Source organism: Macrobrachium nipponense, chromosome 43 (assembly GCF_015104395.2).
Source record: "Macrobrachium nipponense isolate FS-2020 chromosome 43, ASM1510439v2, whole genome shotgun sequence".
NCBI classification, from domain to species: domain Eukaryota; kingdom Metazoa; phylum Arthropoda; class Malacostraca; order Decapoda; family Palaemonidae; genus Macrobrachium; species Macrobrachium nipponense.
The window spans coordinates 9582362-9597354 of NC_061104.1; the positions used below are offsets into that span (position 1 = coordinate 9582362).

Consider the following 14993-nt stretch of genomic DNA (forward strand, 5'->3'; position numbering starts at 1 on the left):
ATTTGTAAATGTCACTTCAAGAAAGCAAAATGTTTTGTACTCTTTTGCATTCCGAGATAAAGGAGTTGATAACCTATACTTCCATCCTGCAGGTTAAAGATTCTTTGAATCCGTCCAGAATCGTCGTGTAAGAGGCTTATCCGTAATTGCCCAATATAAAAAGAATCCTTAATTTTACATGACCTGGCATGATTTGCACTGTCGACAGCTCGGCTTGGTTCGGATCATCAAATCATAATCCATTCATATATATATATATATATATATATATATATATATATATATATATATATATATATATGTGTGTGTGTGTGTATGTGTGTGTGTGTGTGTGTGCGCGCGCGCATTTATATATATATATATATATATATATATATATATATATATATATATATATATATATATGTATGTATGCTTGTGCGTATACATGTATAAATTTTATGTTATCTTATCTTCAGTTGACTAGTAAAATTAACTAACTACCTTGCCTCGTTGAATTTCCGACTTGACTATCCTTTTTCTACATACTGCTTGCTAATGTTGCTTGGCTGGAATTAGTCACTTGACCTTATAATTTCCTTTGATTTATTCCTTCATAAGACACACACACACACACACACATATATATATATATATATATGTGTGTGTGTGTGTGTTGTGTGTGTGTGTGTGTGTGCGTGTGTGTGAGTGTATGTATGTATGTATGTATTTATTTCTTCCGTTATGGCGGTGACTCCCCATGCTCTTCTCCTCCCAGTTTTACAGCCCACCATGTAATTAATTTACTGCTGTGGTCAACGTAGGTACAGTGCTATTTAAGGAATCCTGCCTTACTGGCTTTTAACAGAATTAAATTAAAATTTTATTTTTGGAAACCTACCCATCAGTTACAGGCATTGAAATTTCATTTACGTACAATTTATAGGTTTGCATGACAAATTTTAAAAGTACAGTTAAATTAACTTATTTAATCGTATGAAATATTCTTAACATTATCTCTAATTTTAGTATTAATTCAAAAGGCTATTGTCTTTATATTGAAAAAAGTAAATCTCTAGTGATCGCATTAAACGTTATTTCTGACAACAATAAAATCTGATGATTACAGGATAAAATCTCCCTTTCATTTGATATTTGACTCTACGAGCTTTAGGTAATCCACAAACACAATAGCGTTCTACGGCTGAAAAAGGGATTCGGGAAAGGACAATACAATTGTTTAAATGGCGACTCCGAAATGACATTATAGGACCTTTACCTGTAAACTCCATTACCAATAGAAGAAGGCCCGCATACCGTGCATATTCCATGACAATGGAAGGGAAAGAAGGGTCGTTTAATAAGCTCGAATCATTCATACTACTACTGCTAGTGCTACTATTAATGGTGTGCTATCAGTAACACTGCTGTTGTTGCTACTATACCTGCTGCAGTTGTTGTTTTGCTGTTTTTACTGCTGCAGTTTCTGGAACTAATGATAATAGTCCTGATAACCGTATTCATTTTTATCAATACTACTAGTCATTTCTGTTACTACTTTTACTGCTACTGATACTCTTATAGATATTATTTTCATTAGTATTAGAACAATTAACAAGCATAAAATAAAACTACTTTTGAGCAAGACATTCGATTTTTGCGTATCCCACGCGAGTTCACGTCCCGCCGAAAAGAAAAGAAAATTGAAGAAGATATTACCATCCAATATCTCAAATTCTGTGAATGCTTAAATTCTCAGGCGAAAGGAAGTGGAATAAACGCCTAACACTGCGGGGAACGAAAGGCTGGCATTCCTGAGGCATTCCAGACCCGGCACTGCACAATGGCGGATTAAATCATAGCCTTAAACATGAGTCTGGAAGACGAGGCCCCTGCGCTCCTGAGGGCAAGCGCCCCCCCCCCCCACCCCCCCCCACCCCCCCCCCGACATATGGGAATGGGTAGGGGCTAGGAGGTTATCTCCAAGGGTAGGGTAACCCAGCACAAGAGGAAACCAGAAGGTAGGGAAGAGAAGAGGAAGAGTGGGTAGGCATGTCGGGAAAACAAGAGTAAACTGGGGTAGAGAAAGAGAGGTTTAGCGAATGCTAGGGAAATGAATAAAGCAATGGGGAAATGGTCCTTAGATAGATAACGGGGTTCGTTCTAATGAGTATCTACCGAGACATACATAAAAAATCACAGAACTTAGTTGTAGCTATGTAACATGTTGTACAGGCATTTAATAAAATCATAAGCAAACACGCGCACGTACATATGCACAAAAATACACAAACAAACAAATGCACAAACATATACACACAAGTACATACACACACACACACATATATATATATATATATATATATATATATATATATATATATATATATATATATATATATATATATATATATATGTGTGTGTGTGTGCGTGTGTGTGTGTGTGTGTGTGTGTGTGTGTGTGTGTGTGGAAGGGATTATGCTAGCAGAGTCTGTACAAAAGATTTTGAAGAGAAGGTCAGTGAAAGTCGAATAGGAAATGTATGAAAGAATTCTTAAAGCAAAACTTCTTTACGGAACTGGAGTGGGCATGTTGATTACTATTGAGAAGAAAAAAGTCTGTTAAAATGAAACGTTAAAACGTTAAGAAATTTGGGTTAGATTCAAAGCTGCAAACAAAGGTTAGTGGGTGAAAGGTGGCTTAAAGCGAAGATGGTGTGAAAGCGCTATTAGAATTAGGGGACCTTATCATCCAGTAAGTTAGGGAGAGTATGCAAGGTGAGATAAGTGAATAAGGATGAATTTAACAGCATTACTTTTTTTTCTCTCTGAGATGACACCACATACAAGAAAAAAAAACAGATTTCATATATATACATATACTATATAATATACATATATGTATACATACACACACATATGTATATATATATATATATATATATATATATATATATATATATGTGTGTGTGTGTGTGTGTGTGTGTGTGTATACATATATGTATACACACGCATTTGTGTTTATTGTTACACACGAGACTGTTCAGTACTAACAAATATCAACCCATGAATAGAAATTTTACTATTATATATATATATATATATATATATATATATATATATAGAGGTATGTATAGGAATATATATTCAGCCTCATGCCACTGGCCAGTGGCAGGAAGATAAAGAAGAAAAAAGATATATATATATATATATATATATATATATATATATATATATATATATATATATATATATATATATATATATATATTTCAGCATCGGACCCGTGTGCTGCTTAAACGTAAGTACATACATAAACGTATGTTTTCATGTACAATTATTCATATGACCATTTCCTTAACTGTCGTTATCACCATTAACCTTCGAGAGACCACAGTCATCCATTAGGCATAATAGAGATCATAATCTCTCCCTTGTGACACTGAATAAGCATCTAAGCCGACCTTCTTCTTCTTCTTCTTCTTCCTTCACACTCTGGAAGAATCGGTGTTAACGTGGTCTTAGGAACTGGCACAAAGCCATGGAATCTTGATCCTCTTATCTTTGTTAAGTTTGAACAAGTATTGCCCATTCGACCCTGCCTTATGTTGTTTTGATTCCTGCGGCTGGAATCCGATGACCGGGACAAACGCCCACCCGTCTCCTCTTCTGCCTTCCTGGCGTGTTCCAGAGCTCGACAGGACCATATTTGCTATTTTCCAGCGCCGAGGGAATTATAGGTCATCCTTAAAAGCCGCAAAAAAAGATTTCCATTCTCGTGCACCGAGGTACTCACAGGAGATTGCAGTCTTCCTAGAGCTGGGCTGGAAGAGTGACGCAAAGCTCGCAAAATATGGATCGCGAAAAAGGAGTGGGAATATGTGAGTCTCCCTTGTGACGGTGAGCTCGCCATGGAAAGCTTTTGACAGGCTCTCGTGGGTGAGATAGATGTAGGGTATGAGTTGGAGGAAAAAGGCGAATTAAGAGGATATGCTGAAGATGAAAAGTCCCCGGAATTTTTAATGCTTTTCATTTATTTACATTCCGAGGACTCATAGAGGGTAATTGACAGGTCCATAAATCGAAACGCCAGCGTAGAAAGAATATATATCCGTCAGGGGGAGCAGGAATCGCTGGGCCCTGTATAACGGTTTCATTGAGTGTCAGACCCAATACCGGCGCTGGAAAAGGGATGTCATTCGGATACCTTCTTAATTGAAAGTTGACGTGGAGTTATGTTAAAATGGAATGGAAGAGGGGCTTATGATCGGTAATTGGGCATTATTTTGAGATAGGGTTGAAGGTTGTTATCGTTTTTGTCGAGAGCGGGACGTGAGGCTATGTCGAGATAGTTTGTTTGTGCCTGGTAAGACGCTGTCTCCGGATTCCCAAACATAGTTGTGATCATGGCCAGGGTGTCTTCCTTTGTTTTGTTGCTGCTTATTGAATTAGCTTTTACTTTTGCATCTTTTTTATTTTCATTTTTTATTGAGTGGCTGATGGCTTTGCGGATGTATAAATGATTATTCATTCTCTTGCTGGGATCGTTGAAGTTTCTTCCTTTATTGCATTGCTTCAGTGGATCATCATTTTTTCATTGCTCTATTCATTTATTCAAATAGTTTAGTCCTTTTCCTTATGTTTTGTAACATTTTTTTTATTTAATGGCTGGCGTCGTTATCTAAAGTGAATATTTATTCTCCTCTGATCGTTCATGTGACTTCTCTTTTATTCAGTGGCTCCTTTATTTGATTAATTTTTTATACTTGCTAGTAAATAATAGCAAGTAATTCTCTATTCTCCGTCCTCCTTTCGTCTGCCGTTGTATGAGGTGAGTTCTGTTTATATGCTGGCTTTAAAATAGAGATTTCTTTTTCTCTTCCTTCTCGAAATAGTTATACAATTTTTTAAATTTCCACAGCGCCTGTAAATCACGGCTGCGTTTGATAGGTGATGACTAAAAATCATGTACTATTTATCAATCAGGATGTATACATATATATAATATATATATATATATATATATATATATATATATCTATATATATATATATGCACAATACAATAATGCATAATAGAATATCTACTTAAGTATTTAACAATAGTGGCATTAGCTAAAGAAATCCTGTCCGCTATCTAATGGAAGTCAAGCGCGGTCACAATTATACACAAACGATATATATGTGTGCACTCCCTTCTTCGCGTTCTACTTTACCTCTGTTTCCGTTTCTTTCATGCATTTAACATACACACACACACGTGTGTGTATATATGTGTGTGTGGGTGTGTTAAATGCATGTTCGATTTGTTCCGATTTATGAAAATGTGTGTATAAAGCCAAGCACTGGAGAACTTTCAGCCATTCAGCACTTTACATTGAAAATCGGGAGTTAGAGTGGGTGGACAGCAAGTTGGAAGAAACGAAACGGAGATAAAGTAGAAAGAGAAGAAGGGGGTGCAGGTGGGGGCCGAAGGGACGCTGCAAACAACCCTTAGTAATGCCTACGGTGCACCACGTGGGGTGCACTGATGGCACTGCTCCCTTCCGGGACACACACATATATATATCGTTTGTGTATAATTGTGACCGCGCTTGACTTCCATTTGATAGCGGACAGGATTTCTTTAGCTAATGCCACCATTGTAAAATATTTAAGTAGATATTTTATTATGCAATTATATGTTGTAGATATATATATATATATATATATATATATATATATATATATATATATATATATATATATATATATATATATATATATATATATATATATGTGTGTGTGTGTGTGTGTGTGTGTGTGTATGTATGGATGGATGATATATATATATATATATATATATATATATATATATATATATATATATATATATATTTTATTCGAGCTACAAATGTCCTTCAGTATCTAATTTGCTCTACCTCGGAATTAATATATTTTCATATACGTAAACCGAAGGGGAATTTTTTTAGTTGATAATTTCGTCCTCTCGTGGGTTCGAACCACCGCCCAGCGGACAGAGAAGAGATCAGGACTTCAGTGACGTTATCGATTCGGCACTTATTATCAACTAAAAAATTCCCCTTCGGTTTACATATATGAAAATATATTAATTCCGAGGTAGAGTGAGTTAGATATTAATGGACATTTGTAGCTTGAATAATTTACATGAATCAATGAATCACGGTGATGTGATATATATATATATATATATATATATATATATATATATATATATATATATATATATATATATATACATATATATATATATATATATATATATATATATATATGCATATATATATATATATATATATATATATATATATATACACACATATATATATGTATGTGTATATATATATATATATATATATATATATATATATATATATATATATATATGTATATGTATATGTATATCGTTTGTGTAAGTGTGAGCGCCCTTGACATTCACCATATAGTGAGTGAACAGGATTTCTTTAGCTAATGCCATCATTGTTAAATACTTAAATAGATATTTTATACGCATTGTTAATTGAAAATTTATGTGCAGTAAAATACATATTACGTTATAAAATTAGCCTGTCAGTTTACATGCTCATATATCTACCGGGTCAGTATCATTACAATACACTTTTATCTTAAAGTGCATTGGTCTGGGAGTCGGTGCCGTCTTTTAAGCGAAATTGAGCGTTTGCAAATGATGTCGCAAATGAAAGGTTTGAGCCGATTTTTAATGAATTATGTTCGAACCTGTGAAATTTTTGTGTAAGAAAGTCCCTAGACGCATCCGCTCATCTGTTTCAAAGAATGACATGGTCGTGCAACCTATACTCCTTCATTATCTTTCAGTTGCCGATGTTGAGAGACTGTTCAGTCAAGTATGGTATTAAGAAACAAACGAAGCTTAAAAAAAACAGGAACAATATCAGCTTACAATTCTGCTTGGTTGAGGAAGCAAACATGTCAGCATCGATTCATTCTCTAGGTGAAGAGGGTATAGAAACTTGAAGATAATTACGTTAGTTTTTTATTCACTGACGGATTAATTCGGTAAGGTTTCAGAACACACACGCACAGAACAACACAAAATACGGAGAAGAGAGTTATATTTTATAGATATATTAGTAAAATTTCATTTTAGTTTGCCAACGAATAAAAGATAAAGTGTATTTCAAAGCTGATTTCCAAAGTCAGTTTGGTGGATTTCAGTATGGTTACATTTGGCAACAAGTGTAAGTGTTCAGTATTGCAATGTATGGGCCAGTGATCGGTGTTTTTTTTTATTCCTCCGAAGTGACTTTGGTGCTTTAGCTATAGGCATAGTTTAACGCTAAACCTCTTAAACGTTTTAGCTCTTCAGAGTTGAGCCTGTTTTCCATATGATGAAATCATGCTTGATTTTCTATCTAGGAGTGTCTGAAGTCTGTAAAATTACATGTCGACGTTATCGGAGCGGGTACAAGTTCAAACTACAGAAAGTTTGCTTTGAAAAATAATCACGATGGAGCCAGAAGCAACCTCGATGTCAGTTGAAAAACTCTGCTTGTGAATGTGAAAATGAAACTCAAATTTCATGATGAAATGGCAGAGATGTTTATCGAAAAATTAAGACAAAATTGAGTTATAAATAAAAGCCTGAGGGAAAAGGACAATTGGAGATATCCTAATAAGAGGAAGGTAAGTTCTGTGCACATTCATAAACCCGTAGTACTAGTGAATCGTATTAAACCGTTAGTACTAGTGAATCCTATTTTGTATCTGCCTAGTACTGAGGTACAATTAAACATTTTGTTGGTTGATTTTGCGGATTCAAATTATATTTCTTTTCGATTTTTTCGACATTTTAATTGTTTGAAAGAGAAGGTTCAGTTAATACAATTGCAGCATAGGCCTAAGTGAATGGTATATAGTACTTGATACCTCTTTCGGGATATAATTAGAGCATTATAATATATATATATATATATATAATATTATATATATATAATATATATATATATATATAAATATATATATATATATATATATATATATATGTATAGAGAGAGAGAGAGAGAGAGAGAGAGAGAGAGAGAGAGAGAGAGAGAGAGAGAGAGAGAGAGAGGTCACTTTTACCAGATATAGCTACGAGTACATCCGTTTGTGTTACAATAGCCACAGTGAGTTTTGGGAAAATTTGTCAGTACTAATTCTTGCATCCAAATGAAGAAACTCCCAACTCCCGTGGTGAAATTTGAACTCCCGGGGCCACCAAGAACGATATAATTATGTTTCATCATACATTTGTTCAGATACATTTTCCCAGCGCAGGATTAGACCGATCCTCACCATAGTAGCGTAGTGTGTTATCACTTATTTTTTTGTTAGCCAGATATACATACATACAATATCATATATATATATATATATATATATATATATGATATTATATATATATATATATTTACTACTCTAGACCTCTCAAGTTCGAGATTCCCTCACACTATTCTAATACGCTTGTCTCCGGCGTGGGTTCCCGACTCTCCGTAGACCTATACTGCGGTTCGCTGTAGATAATGCTTGACTTCCACTTTAAATTGTCAGTGCGCCTTTATTTTTCATATTACAGTGCTTGCGTAGATGGAAGAGACTCATTAGAAATGGCGACCCCGAATAGGGATAAAGCTGGGAATAAGAAGAAAGAAGTGCTTGCGTAGATATAGCTGTGAACAATTGCCTGAATGTAATTTTTCCAATAAAATAAAACTAAGAAAATGGAAATTAGCAACTCGGCATAGGATTTTGTCCACACCTCTACTCACGATTAAGAATTGCCTGGAAATTTCCCAATCAAAATGGAAATGGCCACGTTTTGACAAAGCTGCATGTCACTACATATCCTTTAACCTGAATGAAGACAGAAATAAATCGGCCACCAAGAATGATATAAGCTTATTTCTGTTTGGTGTTTTAGCGTTTCTTGTTTCTTATATATAACATCCTCTGGAGACTTATGAGATTTGTAGTTATATTATAACCTGTCAATATTTCTTTGGAGATCATTTTTTTTTTTTTTTTTTTTGTCATCCAAGCATGGAAATGAATAGGTATCGATATCTTTCTGGGCGAGTTATCGGGAAGTAAGAATTAAATAAAAGTAAAATAAATACATAAATAAACATACCCAAATAGAAGTAAATATTTAATAAAAAAAATAACAAAGGATAAAAAGTGCAACACTAAAAAAAATCAGGAAAATGAAAATGATATAAGTAAAGATATAAAAAAAAACAGTAACTGTAATAATATATATATATATAAAATTATTTTCATCTCTCTCTCTCTCTCTCTCTCTCTCTCTCTCTCTTTTCTCTTCTTCTCTCTCTCCCTCTCCCTCTCTCCGCCTCTCTCTCCTTCAGCTCTCTCTCTCGTCACAATGACTCCGAGAAATTGAAAAGTTAATTCCCTTTATGCTTAAGTTACTATATCCAAAGGTAAGGGATTTCGATAACAAGGGACTTGCAGTATATAGTGTGTGTGTGTATGTGTGTTTGTGTGTTTGTGTGTGTGTGTGTGTGTGAGAGAGAGACAACAAACCACGTAAATTTTTTTGTAGTCATTCATTTCGTTGCTGATAAATTAACGCAATAAGCGAAATAGAAGCGCCTTAGGTATTCCGTAGTCGATGACGCTGCCTTAAAATGTGGCTAGCTCAAACTATGGGAAAGATCACTTGAGGAATTCTCATTATTATGATACATAAAGGGGTTGGTAGTGAAGTGATAATGGTTATTATTGCACCTGTTAGCTTAGATTAAGTCCTCCTTGATGTCTGGAGAAACTTGAAGCGTTATGCAATCAGTGATGTAAACAATATTGTTACTCCATTTTTTTTTCTTTACACTTTAAGAGTCAAAGGATTCATATTTTGTAAACTTGTGTTTTTTTTTTCACGGATCTTTATTAATTTTTCTTTTAGTCTCTTGAAAAGTTTGTCCTTGACAGTCGTTTTCCTAATATCTTCTTGATATAATTTTGACCATGAGCAGTCGCAATCTGTTCAAAGAGTTTATGTGAATACACTCTTTGATAGATATGGCCATGCGTAATAACATCAGTTAAGGAGAGGATTAGAAAGGAATTTTCCTCCATCGTCTTAGAGAAGTCAAACCACTTGTGTGTGCCTAACAATGTCGTTGACACTTCTAAACACATTGTTCTCTCAATGGTGTGTCCCTGAGACTCCCTCATATATCCATTACCTGAAGGGAGGAGAGGCTAGGGTCCAGAAAAGCGAGAGAGGCTTGTACCGCGCTTCTATTCATGAATAATTTTTCACGGTGCTTCTCCTTAACCAGGGATACCATAGTTCCCCCCCAAGTGGATGGTTACAAGGAAGCTTAGCGGCAGTTTTCTCAATTGTTGTTTTAAATTTCCGTGTCATCTCGTGGGACTGTTCGGTGAAAGGTGTCGCTTGTTATCGATGGACACGTTCCTCCTCAGATATTGTCAGCGATTTTCCGCTCGTTTGCCGTGTTTCTCTGGGAGATGTGGAGGTTCATTCGTGTGCTTTATTGGGCCTGATTGTTCATTCTCACAACCGTTGTGACTTTTCTCCAGACTGGGCTACAATTTTTTGGCACAGGATGGTAGTGTAATTGAAGTGCTCCCTTTTATAGTATTCTTTAGAAAGCGTGAATTCACATTCATTTCGGTTTAGCGTCTATCTTTTTACTACCAATGAATCGGTGTTAGTGGTCTAGAATAATCTGACAGCCACCCGTTTTGAAAGGTGAACTCCTAGAGAGCTACTTGAAGGTATTATATGACAATCACTTGAACACATCTTCCCACAGAGTCACTTGTCTGCCTTACATCCTGTATCTTTTCACACTAATTGGAAATTTCCGCGAAGAAATAGAGCAGGTTTATCCACACTAACCCGCACTTACGCATGCATGCACGCACGCATATGAATGTATCCACGGCTCCCTTCACGAAAAGTGGCACCTAATGGGACGGAATGGAGGGACTACTAACAACTTGCCCTTAGAATTCTTGCCAATATCATAATCGCTTCCTGCGCAAGAATTTAAGGTTCATTATCGGAGCTAAAGGAGCTTTCATCTTCGACATTATGAGATATGTCTGGCCCATTATCTTTCGGCAATGACGAGGAGTGAGAGAGAGAAAGAGCAGCTGGACTAAGAGCGAATCTTGTGGAGTAGTAGTTAAACGCTTGGTGTTATCATAATAACAAACGAGTGTTCACAGACGTAGGGTGCATTGTAGAGTACTGCATGGGACCGAAATATAAGATTTCATAAGATAAGGAAATTGTTGTCTATTTTAGTTAAACAATAGTAATTAAATCAGCCAGAACAACAATAGCAATAATAATAGTATATAAAATAATAATGGTAATACTAGCTAGAACAACAACAAAAGTAATAGTGATAATATTAGCCTACCGTGAAAAATCCTGTTCTGCCAAATGCAGGGAGCTAAAATACTCTGTTTGTGTAGTTCGTTGAACAATGTTATGTTGCAAAAAACTTTAAAGGGTCTTTTTGTCTCATTATTGATAATATTAAATATTTAGAGCAACAACACAGAAGTATCTGTAAAAAAATGAATAATAGTAACAATCCATCCGGAGAGATACAACAACAATGAGATGAATAAAAATTCCAGAGCTACGCTTATCCTATGACTACTAAACCAGTCGCCACTGGATACGCTCACCTTTTTCTTTCCAATACTCAAGGATAACAAAGGAATAATAAGGGAGGTCCTACATACCAAAAATAGGGAAGGCGAAATCAGGTTTACATACAGATACACATATATGCAAGGGAATAAGAGCACAGGGGGGGCCCCTCCTGCCCTAATCTACCTGGCTCCTGTGACGGGGGCCTTTTCCAGCCTCTTAGTCTGCTCCCATACCTCGGTTACAATGCTTTCACCGCACCATTCATTCAGCACACTAACTGGAATAACACACTTCAAAGGCTTTGTCAAACCAGATGACCAAGGTTCTCAATGTTATTCTTCTTCTCCCTCCATCACGCAGTTGCTCTCAATCTCTCACTCCTCTCCTCTCTCGTCTCTCTGCCTCTCTCTCTCTCTCTCTCTCTCAATTTATTCTATGGATGTATATGTATGTAGACACATACACACACACACACACACATATATATATATATATATATACTAATATATTTATATTATATAATATGATATATATATAATTTATATATATATATAAAATAAAAGATATATATATATATATATATATATATTGAATGTTCTTATATGATTGCTTTTCTCACAATTAAGTATTGTTTATTTTTGGCATCGAAGACCATTGCCTTCTTATTAACAGTTTATTTATTATTATTTCATCACTATTAAAAGTGGATTCCTTTCTCTCTCTCTGTCTCTCCCCTCTTTACTCTTACTTTGCCAATTTATGTCACTTTTAGCTACCTTCAAAGTCGTAGTTCTAGTATTTAGAACTACTTTCAGCATTTCCCTTGACCTCCTCTTACGTCTTCCTAACGAACACTATATTCTTTGGAAGCTTGAATTTTATGTCAATAACCCCTGTGGGCTTGTTCCATATGAATAGGTTTCATCTTTCGAATAATAATAATATAAATAATAATAGAATTTTGGTGAGACTTGGAAACTATACCATCTTCCGAACGACAAAAATTGTGAAGATACAATAAATATACTTGCTATGTAAAATGTGTTTGTTACTTGGTATGTGGCCGTGGAATTGAAACTAGTAACTAGATTTCTCCCTCACACTATTCCGAAAATGCGTTAGCATTACACACACACACACACACACACACACATATATGTGAGTGTGTGAGTGTCTACGTATATATTATTAAACTTTCTAAAATATTGAATTTTTCTTCCCTCATAATTTCTGAGCAAATATATCTTTTCTCTTACACCACAAATATGAAAACTGACACTCTCTCTCTCTCTCTCTCTCTCTCTCAGGTTTATTTTAATTCTAAAACTCATGATGTTCCTTAATAGTGTGCTCATATTCCACGTCGTATGTTCCCATGTGAGCCTAATATATTGTTGCGCCTCATGTATTCTTCTATAAATGCTATGAGGCCATGTATGTGTTATTCTGGTGGATCCTTGCGCTTCCAGCCCGTCTATTAGACTTTTACCGTGAATTTCTAGATCCCATTCTGGATCCTCTGCTGATCTCCTTCCAAGGGGATCTAACACGTTGTTCCATCTCTTTCCTTGTCAAAGAATCTAAACCCCTTTAGAACGGATCTGCATCCTTTCCGACCGAACAAACACCTTTTTAGCGTTCGTAGGGCCGTTCCAGAGAGGTATTGTTTTCGCTGATGCATTCTGGAAGATTGTCCGCAACTGAGGTAAGCAGGAGACAGCCGCACGCCCTTCGCTATACCGAGGGGAGTATCAATAAAGATTTTCATCATATCTTTAGTTGTAAAGATGGGATGTTCTTTATGGCCATTTTATATTTAAAGTTGGAGACCCAGAACGTCGTTCGCCGAGTTATTGCCTCTTCCAGATTCTTCCAGCCAGATTTCTGATTTCTGGGCCTTTTAGTTATCTCTCCTGATGAAGTGACGTTCATATTAGATAGTGCGATGCCGTAGATAAACTTTTGTCAGTTTTCGTGATTTTTTTTAATGATCCTAGACTCTTTTACCCTTTATCCGGGCTCGTTTGTCACCTTGTTTCACTTATCGCTTTTGCAATTTCACGTTTAATAGATATCTGACATGTGATCTTTGGTGTCTAGTAAGCCATACCCCTCAAGAATTTATTCTCTCTCTCTCTCTTTCTCTCTCTCTCTCTCTTCTGCTCTTAGAGCCTCCTTTGTGATTTGTTGTATTTCCTTTTCCATCTCATGCTTATGTGCATTCCTATCATCAAATCCGACGTCCTTTGTGAAAACTCTAGTTCTCTAATCCCGTCCAATCGCAATTATGCTCCACCAACACATCTATCTCCCCCCGACGGCCATATCCTTATACCCACTACCCAGTCTCAGCCACACCCTCCAAGTGTCCTCCATACCCTCCACATGCCCTCCGAGCCCTCTTGCGTGCCCTCCTTCGTCCCGTTCGCTTCTCATTCTGACCGTCACACCTAACAAAGTGGCATAAATGTCATCATTGTCATGTGACGAGAGCTAAGCTCCAACATAATTTCATTCTCACAACTTCCCGCTTAAAGGTTCAAGTCTATTCAACACAGGAATCCGGGACAGGTACTCGGTACTTAAGGTCTTAAGATGATGCCATCAGCATCAGTAATATTATTCATCGTTTTCTTTGTTGATCTTTATTTGTGTGTAGGACCAGGAGAGAGAGAGAGAGAGAGAGAGAGAGAGAGAGAGAGAGAGAGAGAGAGAGAGAGAGAGAGATCTTCAGTCGCCGTAGGAACTGTAGGCTTCAGAAAGGTTATGAAGACAACCAGGATGTCTTAAGCAACGACGTTTTTAGAATTCTCTCTAACTCTCCTGCACTTGCAATTATATATCAACGAACCAAAGTACATCAATATACGGTTTCTTATCAATAACTTGACTACCTAAACACATTTCCCTTTCATCCTTCGATCGTTTCTAGAATTATGTACCCATTAAATTGGTGTGGAGGATATTCGGATCATCTCATATATTATGTGGAGATTTGCAATCGGCAAGGGTTAACTTCAATCGAATATTGAAGTTGACATTAAAATTCACTTGTCTGTAAGTAGAAGCGAATCAACATGAATATGAAACCAAACAAAAATATTAAACTTTTTTATGTTCCATTATGTTCATATAAAAGCTTCAATTATCCGGTGTCCAAAAAATAATTTCACTTATTTTGTTTCAAATGGATATCATATTTCAGCCAGAGTTTTTACAAATCCCTTTCCTTTTTCATTGTTTTCTTTTAATTTTCAGACACGACATCTGTTACATTCTGTATGCTTTCATTCATTTGCAGATGCTGTGTTCGCA

The 14993-nt window shown here is 35.9% G+C and overlaps 1 long non-coding RNA gene across 1 annotated transcript in view; it reads left to right on the top strand.

Annotated features, from left to right (window-relative positions):
- The window catches only part of LOC135213519 (uncharacterized), an 856968-nt gene that overhangs the window by 194790 nt on the left and 647185 nt on the right, over positions 1 to 14993 (top strand). The window contains exon 4 of the long non-coding RNA XR_010314152.1: positions 14980 to 14993. This exon is cut by the window's right edge and continues 95 nt beyond it. This is a non-coding gene — a long non-coding RNA (uncharacterized LOC135213519). The remainder of the gene's footprint in view (positions 1 to 14979) is intronic.